The sequence below is a fragment of the Triticum urartu genome, chromosome 2A (assembly GCF_056163025.1).
Source record: "Triticum urartu cultivar PI428250 chromosome 2A, HENAU_Tu73, whole genome shotgun sequence".
NCBI classification, from domain to species: Eukaryota; Viridiplantae; Streptophyta; class Magnoliopsida; order Poales; family Poaceae; genus Triticum; species Triticum urartu.
In genome coordinates this window covers 569,663,634-569,673,862 of record NC_141874.1, presented here as the reverse complement: position 1 = coordinate 569,673,862, position 10,229 = coordinate 569,663,634, and positions in this window count along the sequence as shown.

Sequence of the window (10,229 nt, the reverse complement as noted above, 5' to 3'; positions counted from 1 at the left end):
CTCTTTGCAGCTGTGCTGTTGGTGGCTTCAGTTGATGCAGGGGCACGTGTGGTGCCAGCCATTGGATACACTCGGGAGAGAGCTTCAACACCTTCAATATTTTGAGTGAAGCTCTGGTGTTCTGCATTCTGAAGACTTAGTGGTTGCTTGGCCGGCTCTGGATATATTGCTTCAGCAGATGTGTCCACATCTGGCAAAAATATCCTATGATTGTGGGCTGAGGGTTGATAGGAGATTGCAGAGTGAAGCTTGATCAGCCTCATAACCCAAGGAGCATAAAACTTTAATCCAAACAGTTCTGACGCAGATGCTACAAATTGACGGATGAAGAGATCCTGTGTATTGAAGCATTTGCCATGAAGAATGCAGAAGATGAGAGTCTTCATTGCACCATCAATCGTTGCATATCGAGAGTGTCCCTTGACTGGCCAGAGAGTCCGCCTTATGATGTGATATATTGTTCTGGGCAGGTACTCTAAGTCTTCAACGAAGAACCTAGTTGGATAGGGTGCATTTGGAGGAAATGGCTTCATCATTGAGAGCATCTGACTCATATCTGGCTCAGGACGCTGAAATATGCTCTCAATTGCTTCAGCATGGAGTTGGCACCCTTCTTCAAAGAATTCGCCAGGAGTGGGAAGGCCGGTAAGCTCAATTAGGTCGAAAGCATTGGCTTCATGATGGATATTGCCTGTCATCCACTCCAGAATCCATGTCTTCGGATCTCTGTTATAGCCTTTGATATGCACAGTGGCATAGAACTGGAGCAGAAGCTTCGTTCCAGTGCTCTTCATCAGTGATAAATGGCAGCAAACCCACTTGCTTGAAGCAATCCAGTGCTTCTTCCAGACTAGGCAGACCAGCAACAGCTTCAACCTCAAGGCGCTTGTGAGGAAAGATGCGGCCTTGGTTGTAAAGGATGCATGAATAATAGCTGCGCTGTTGATGGCTCCAGAACCTATCTGATACAATCCGTTCCCTTGAATAAGGGTTCTTGGAGCGGTCGAAAAACGTGTTATCTGCCCTGAAGCCATTGATGTTGAAGGAACCAGGAGCTGATGCAGGACCTGGGAACCTTGGTAGTCGTGGGATCGGCTTCTGGACCTGGGGCCTGTGCGCAATATGATAGTTGAATTGTGGTCCGGCAGCAGACTCAGGCACAGAATGTTCAGGAGCAGTAGCTTCGGTGTCTTCTAAAGCTGTTGTTGGGGAGGGCTCCACATTTGCTTCGGCGTTGTTTGTGGCAGCCTCAACATTTTCAGCTTCAGGCACGTTCTCCTTGAGAACTGCTTCTTGTTGGTGCGGGGGAGTTGGAGCTTGTGGTATTTCTGCTTGCTCTTCGGCTGATGCAGCCGGAATGTCTTTAGCAGCCTGAGCCCTTGGCCCTTTGCAAAGCCTATGGAGTGTAGGCGCTGGTGGAGTTGCAGTGGGTTGGGGCTCATCTTCCTCCTGTGGGCGATCTGCCCACGACGCATTTTGTGTGATTGGCGTCAATGGACGACCAATACTGATCTGTTCGCTTGTCTCAAGCTGAGGAAGGGCTGCATCACCTTGCACATTGTCTTGGGGACCAATGTCTTCAGCAGCATTGGGGTTGGCTGCTGGAATGTCTTCAGCATGCGGAGCCTCTATGTAAGCAGGCTCATGCACTGTCAACTGACGATCTGCGTCAGGATAGCGGATGCAGAGTGGTTCAACTATCAGGGGCTCTGTGGGAGCAGCCCGAGATTTCTTGGTCTTGCGCTTCTTGATGATGGGTTCAGAAGGAGAGGCTTCAGAATGTTTTCTCTTCTTAGCTTCAGCCTCTGTAGTCCGTGTCTTCTTGTGCTGTGAGGCGGTTGATCGACTCTTTGGCTTCGAGCCAGTCGTTGCAGCGGGGAAGACAATCGGAGCATCAGGTTCTGACCTTGGCGCTTCAGGTTCGGGCACAGACGCCTTCTTTTTCTTCTTCGCGGCCATCCTGGGGTCAATGCTGGGACGCCCAAGTGCCTTGCGCTTTTCTGCCTCATTGTAGGCTTGCACGCAGCGATCAGCCAAAGTCTTCATGCGTTCTCGCGAGCCTTGAGCTTCGGCACGCGTCTTCAGGAAGTTCTCTTTCAGCTCGCGCAACATGATCTTGAAGTTTTTCACTTCTTGCACACTGAGCTTGGCCACGTGCTTCTTGAACTGAGCCTTTTCATGATCAATTTTCTGCTTCAGTTCTACAATTCGCTGGGCTATTGCAAGTTCTGAAGCGATTGCACCTTGAAAGGCAACGCTGAGGCCTATGGGTAGCTGCAGATCATTGAAGCTTATGTCTGGTGTGTCAAACCATTCATCGATGAAGTTGTGGATGATGGCGACATCAAACAGAGGCAGATTGTTGAAGATTTCAGCCTCCTCCTTGCTCTTGATGAGCTGCTCAAGAGCATCATCTCCAAGATCTTCATCGCTTGAGAGATCAATGGCTTCGCAGCGCAGAATGTCAGCAGCTGTGAGCTCTTTGCCTGTGTGTGGCTGAGGCTTCTTGGCTTCTTGGGGCTTGGACACTCGTGATAAGCCTTCTGACTGCACACTGGCTTCAGGAGGTGCAGTTGCTAAAGGCTTCACTCTTGCGATCTTGGGAGAAGCGGCTGGCTTTGAAGCTTTTGGAGCTTTTGGCTTCTTCTGCTTTGGCTTCGGAGCAGCAGGGGCGTCATCTGACTCAGTATCTGCTGGAGGGTCATTCATAGCAGTCCCTTGGACTAGGATGCGAGTGATGAGGCCTGCAAGATTGGCATATGTCCCGATGATATTGGGATCGGCGTTGCGTGTGCCATCTGCCCTTGGTGAGGAGGGACCAGGGTTGAAGTCAAGCCCAAATTTCTTCTTGTTTATCTTCGCTGACTGTTGTGCAAACTGAAAGTTGCGCTTGAAGAGATTATCATCGCGGCACCAGAGAAGTGATGACGGATGTGCCTCAGCTGGCTGTGGTCCTCTCACCATGCATGGATAGAAGCCTTGAGCAATGGCTTCGTCTCTGGACCTGGGTACAAGATTTTTGTATAGTACGTCTCCCCACGGTCTTTTGATGGCGCACTTCTCCGCATATTCCTGAGTGACAAAGCGGTAGTGGAACCATTGCTCTGCCCAATATCTTCGAATCCATTGGATTCGTGTCTTGCGCTGACCATAGCTTTCTTCAGGATCAGTTTTGTACATCTCTGCCAATTCATCAGGCAGATCTTTGGACGTTTCACCATGTCGCTGTCTGCCTCCCTTCCTTGCTGCTGTTTCTGAAGCCATGAATAACTTGGAAGGCTTCAAGATGTTCAAAGGATTCAAAGGCTTCCTTTTGCAAGAACTGGCTTCAGGCGAGTTGATGTGATGCTGCAAGTACTCTGCAAATGAATGCAGACTATGAGAACCAAAGGATTCTCCCACGGACATGTACCTATGACAGCATTAAGGTGCGAGGGAAGGGGAAGAGGTCATATGCATTCTCAGAAGATTTTGAAGATAAATCGGTTTAGAAGACATTGACCTCATTATGCGAAGACATTCACTTGTAGATAAGAAGTTGGTTCCAGATTTGTACGAACCCATAGATCAGTACAAGTGAGGAATCTAACTACTTTATGAAGTACAAGTGAATATACTAGGCATGTTATGAGATGCAGCGAGAGATTTAACTGGTGTGAAGAGAAACTTCTTATGGCAGAAAGTGACTGAACTGTAGGATCAAAAGAAGCTGTAAAAAGAGGTTTTATTTACCACACTTGGAACTGCTAGACGAAGTGAGAGTTGAGGCCGAGCAGTTCGATCCTTCGTGCCCTAACTTGGCAACGGAAGACACCTACGGCGACGGCGGAGAGAGCGATGTCCGCTGTCGGCGTGAAAACGGCGTCGGAGAGGTTGCGGCAGTGAAGCGCTTCGTCGCCGGCGTCGTCGAGTGCTAGCGGTGGCGCTAGGGTTCGTGCGAGGGTGGAAGAAGGAGATAATGACCGCAGTGAATCGTGTATTTATAGGGATAGAGGCGGCACTGCGCTATTACGCAGGTACCCCTGGCGGTTCGCATTTGAGGCACGCGTGGCCAGTTAGAGGAAGATTGGGATTTGTTCCATGTCCCACGCACGCCTAAATTGTCGGGCGGTCGTTCCTTCTTCTCCGAATCTTATGTGGAGGAATGGGCATTAAAAACGGACTTTTATGGTTGTCACTATGTCTTCAGCTGACAAGGACACATTGAAGACATTTGACAGTTTCAACAGAATGCATATGACTTGGAGAGATAGAGTTTGAGATAGAAAGCATAGAGAGGTTAGGGTCCGATCACATTCACTTAGTTCAAAAGATTCAACCAAGAAGACATAGCTATAAGTGAATGCTGTAGAGGACAGAACATCAGTACATATATATCCATATAATCAACGCAGTGAAGATAATCATGAAGACATATTGAGAATGAAACCAAACCAATTGTGAAGACATTGAGAGGTAACGCCATGAGAGAAACACTTCAAAATGGAACGTTCGGTGGTGGCGTTACCCACCGTATAGGAAGTATTAGACCCAGACACGGCACACAATTATCGTGGCGCTCCGAAGTCAAATTCCACATTAATGTATTCACACTTAGAATGTATGTCTTCATTGTTTGAAGATATACGCTACTTCGTGTGTTGCACATTTAAGTCATCAATATGCTTAAGTGTTAGGATGTGTGCCTGATCACAGGACATTTGAGGATTCCAAGATATTTAGCTCACACCGTAACTTGCAAAATCTCTTCTCATCCAAGGGCTTTGTGAAGATATCTGCCAATTGCTCTTCAGTGTTGACGTGTATGATATCAATGTCTTCCTTCACAACATGATCTCTGAGAAAGTGATGACGAATTTCAATGTGCTTTGTCTTCGAGTGCTGAACTGGGTTGTTGGCAATCTTGATGGCGCTTTCGTTGTCGCAGTAAAGTGGCACTTGCTTCAGATGAATGCCATAATCCTTGAGTGTTTGCTTCATCCACAGAAGCTGAGCGCAGCAAGATCCAACAGCAATGTATTCAGATTCAGCAGTGGAGAGTGATACACAGTTCTGCTTCTTTGAAGACCAACATACAAGTGATCGTCCTAGAAAGTGACATGTGCCTGATGTAGACTTGCGATCAACTTTGTCACCAGCATAATCAGCATCCAAAAATCCAACTAAATCAAACTCTGAGCCCTTTGGATACCATAATCCTAGAGTTGGGGTGTGAGCCAAATATCGAAGAATTCGCTTCACAGCTAAGTGATGCGACTCCTTTGGTGCCGCTTGAAATCGAGCACACATGCAAACACTAAGCATGATATCTGGCCTAGATGCACATAAATAAAGCAAAGACCCAATCATGGAGCGGTATACCTTTTGATCGAACTCTTTACCATTGTCGCCGGGACCCAGATGATGCTTGGCTGGCATTGGTGTTGTGAAGCCTTTGCAGTCTTGCATACCGAATTTCTTCAGGCACTCTTTAAGATATTTCTCTTGTGATATGAAGATGCCGTTGCGTTGTTGCCGTATTTGAAGACCGAGGAAGAACTTCAGCTCACCCATCATGGACATCTGATATTGCTCTTGCATCATATATCCAAACTCTTCACTATACTTCTGATTGGTGCAGCCGAAGATAATGTCATCCACATATATTTGGCACACAAACAGTTCACCATCATATGTCTTCGTGAAAAGAGTGGGATCCAGGGAACCAGGTATGAAGCCTTTGCTCTTCAGAAAGTACTTGAGTGTATCATACCAGGCCCTAGGGGCTTGTTTGAGGCCATACAGTGCCTTGTTGAGCTTGTATACCATATCAGGATGTTTTGGATTTTCAAAGCCAGGTGGTTGTGCAACATACACTTCTTCTTCAATCTTGCCATTGAGAAAGGCACTTTTCACATCCATCTGATAGAGAAGTATGTTATGATGATTTGCATAGGCCAGCAGTATGCGTATGGCTTCAAGCCTAGCCACAGGAGCAAATGTTTCATCGAAGTCAATGCCCTCCACTTGAGTATATCCTTGAGCAACTAGACGAGCTTTGTTTCTGACAACTTGACCATGCTCATCTTGCTTGTTGCGGTATATCCATTTGGTGCCTATTATGTTGTGCTTCCGTGGATCAGGACGCTTAACCAGTTCCCATACATTATTCAGCTCAAACTGTTGAAGCTCTTCTTGCATAGCTTGAATCCATTCAGGTTCCATGAAGGCTTCTTCAACTTTCTTGGGTTCTGATATTGAGACGAATGCGAAATGCCCACAGAAGTTTGTTAGCTGAGTTGCCCTTGAATGAGTGAGTGGACCAGGTGCATTGATGCTGTCCAGTATTTTGTCAATTTGTACTTCATTTGCAACACGAGGGTGTGTGGGGCGAAGACTTTGCTCTTGCTGATCTATGTGGTCATTTGAAGGTATATCTTCAGGCTGAGCATTGTCTTCATGTGGATCAGGTGCTGAAATGATAAGTTCTTCTTCAGGTTGAGCTTCAGAAGGTACAATTTCTCCAGTTCCCATAAGCTTGATTGATTCATTTGCTGGAACTTCATCTAGCACATTTGGCAATTGCTCTCTTTGTGATCCATTGGTTTCATCAAATCGCACATCCACTGTTTCAACCACTTTGTAGTGGAAGAGATTGAAGAATCTGTAGGAGTGCGAATCCTTTCCATATCCAAGCATGAAGCCCTCATGTGCTTTTGGTGCAAACTTTGAGGTGTGGTGTGGGTCCTTGATCCAGCATTTTGCGCCAAATACTCTGAAGTAACTGACATTTGTCTTCTTGCCAGTTAGGAGTTCATAAGATGTCTTGTTCAGGAGCTTTTGAAGATAAACACGATTGATTGTATGGCATGCAGTATCAATGGCTTCAGTCCAGAATTTTCTTGGAGTCTTGTATTCATCTAGCATTGTTCTGGCCATCTCAATGAGTGTTCTGTTCTTGCGTTCGACGACGCCATTCTGCTGTGGCGTGTATGGAGCTGAGAATTCATGTGTGATGCCCAAGGTGTCCAGATATGTATCAAGACCAGTGTTCTTGAATTCAGTGCCATTGTCACTTCTGATGTGCTTTATCTTGGCGCCAAAATTGTTCATAGCTCGATTTGCGAAGCGTCTGAAGACATCCTGCACTTCAGTCTTGTAAAGGATTATGTGCACCCAAGTATATCTAGAATAATCATCAACAATTACGAAGCCATAGAGGCATGCGGAAGTAGTAAAAGTTGAGTAGTGAGTGGGACCGAAAAGATCCATGTGAAGCAGTTCGAAGGGTTGAGTAGTGGTCCTGATTGTCTTCGAAGGATGTTTTGCCCTTGTCATCTTCCCTGCTTCACAGGCACCGCATAAGTGATCTTTCTTGAACTTGACGCCTTCGATGCCTATGACGTGCTTTTTCTTCGCAAGGGTGTGGAGGTTCCTCATGCCAGCATGCCCAAGCCTTCGATGCCAAAGCCAGCATTCTGAAGCTTTTGCAAGAAGACATACTGCAAGTTGTGGTCCTGCTGAGAAATCTACCACATACAAATCACCTTTCCTATACCCTTCAAACACTAGAGATTTGTCAGATTCCATTAGCACCAGGCAGCGATATTTGCCAAACATTACAATCATATTCAAATCGCAAAGCATTGAGACAGACATTAAGTTGAAGCCAAGGGATTCAACAAGCATGACTTTATCCATGTGTTGATCCTTTGAGATTACAACTCTACCTAGACCCAATACCTTACTTTTACCAGTGTCAGCGAATGTAATGTGGCTCTTGTCGGATGGACGTAAAGTTGAGTCCATAAGAAGGCTTCTTCTGCCAGTCATGTGATTTGTACACCCACTGTCAATAATCCATTCTGAAGACTTTGAAGTCGCTGGTATCGTACCCTACAGTGCAGTTAGGGGATAGGCTTCACGAAGAGTGTTGTGAAGCATAAACATTTGACGAACCAGTGGGTTATGAAAACTTAGATCCAGATTAGGACTAATGGGGAGAGTAGCATGCGATTCAGGAACGAAGTACATAATGATGCCATTTGGGCAGTTTATCTTGCGCCCCACAAGATTTTTATGGTCCCCAGCAATAGCATCAGAAGATTTTGTTTTTGTGCTGGAGACCTTTCCCTGCAAAGGAGAGTTAAGCTTTCTTAACCACCCACATCTTCAAGGGTGGCTTAGAAGCTATAAGTCTAAGTGCAACATCTGAGAATTTTGGCTTTGAAACCTTAGCAAACAGTCTAGCAGGTGGACAATAATACTCATAGGAATAAGCAGAATAATTTTTGGTCATATGAACATGACGGTTCGATGAACCACTCTCATATTCATATCCCTGAGTATGGTTCCCCTGCAAAACATTTGCTTAGTGCGACTCAGATGAGTCCCCTATTTGTATGAAGCATTTGGACCATATGAAGCCTTTGGTCTGAGGTTTGTCTTCTTCAAGTGAGGTGTCATGAAGACATTCACAGGAAGATTTTCCAGACATGTTTTCGGAACCTAGATCTTCTTCATAGGCGGTCCATTCCTGCAGTTAGTACCAATGTACCTGGCAAACACTTCATCATTCTGATTTTTAAACAGTTTATAGTTTGCATCAAAGGATTCATCAATGATAATTGGGTTAGCACAAGTGAAGCCAGACAGATTGGATGGATCTTCTGAGGATTCCTTTGCAGCAACCCATGTGGTTTTGGGGTACTGCTCAGGTTTCCAGTAAGACCCATCTGCATTAATTTTCCTCACGAACCCAACACCCTCTTTCCTAGGGTTTCGGTTCAGAATCTGCTTCTTAAGGACATCACATAATGTCTGATGCCCTTTCAGACTTTTGTACATCCCTGTTTCAAGCAATGTCTTCAACCTAGCATTCTCATCAGCAATAGCAGTGGTATCCTCAGCAGAGGGGTTAGTTACCACATCAACAGTTGAAGATATTGAAACAGTAGTAGCAGTGGAACATTCAGCAACAGAAGCAGCATTATCACGCTCAATACATTTAAGACATGGTGGTTCAAATCCTTCCTGAGCGGGACTGATCTGTTCAGCGCGAAGTGACTCGTTTTCCTTTTGAAGATCTTCATGAGCCACCCTCAATTTCTCAAGTTCTTGCTTCCTTTGAAGATAATCATAGGAAAGCTTTTCATGAGTTGTTGAGAGAGTATCATGACGATCTTCAAGTTCCTGATACTTAACGTGAAGGTTTTTTATGTCTTCAATTAAGGATTCAGATCGAGTCATTTCAGCACCCAACAGATCATCGCTTCTGTCTAACAATTTTTGAATATGTTCCATAGCTTTCTGTTGTTCAGTTGCAATTTTAGCAAGTGTTTTGTAGCTAGGTTTTGAATCACATTCAGAGTCATCGTCACTAGTTGTTTCATAGCGAGTTGTGCATGTGTTTACCTTGGCACCGCGTGCCATGAAGCAGTAGGTAGGAGTGGAGTCGTTCTTGTCATTTGCGTCGGTGTCGGTGATGCAGTCATTGTCTTCAGTATTGAAGATGGACTTGGCGACGTATGCTGTAGCCAGACTCGCAATGCCAGAATCAGACTCCTCCTCAGACTCCACCTCTGCCTCCTCAGATGCGGACTCCTCCTCTGAATCCATCTCCTTTCCAACAAACGCACGTGCCTTGCCAGATGAGCTCTTCTTGTGTGATGAAGACCTTGATGAAGTTTTGGAAGAAGACTTTGAGTATTTCTTCTTCTTCTTGTCGTCAGAATCATATTCCTTGCTCTTCTTCTTCCTTCTGTTCTCATTGTCCCACTGTGGACACTCAGAGATGAAGTGTCCAGTTTTCTTGCACTTGTGACATGTTTTCTTCTTGTAGTCATGAGCAGAAGCTTCATCATTCCTTGAGCTTGATCGTGAAGATTTCCTGAAGCCTTTCTTCTTAGTGAATTTTTGGAACTTCTTCACTAGCATTGCAAGTTCTCTTCCAATGTCTTCAGGATCATCAGAACTGCAGTCAGATTCTTCTTCAGATGAGGAGACAGCTTTTGCCTTCAAGGCACGAGTTCGCCCATAGTTTGGACCGTAGATATCTCTTTTCTCAGAAAGCTGAAACTCATGTGTGTTGAGCCTCTCAAGTATGTCAGACGGATCGAGTGTCTTGAAATCAGGACATTCTTGAATCATCAGGGCCAGAATGTCAAATGAACTATCAAGTGATCTCAGCAGCGTCTTGACGATTTCATATTTGGTGATCTCAGTAGCGCCGAGGGCTTGAAGCTCATTTG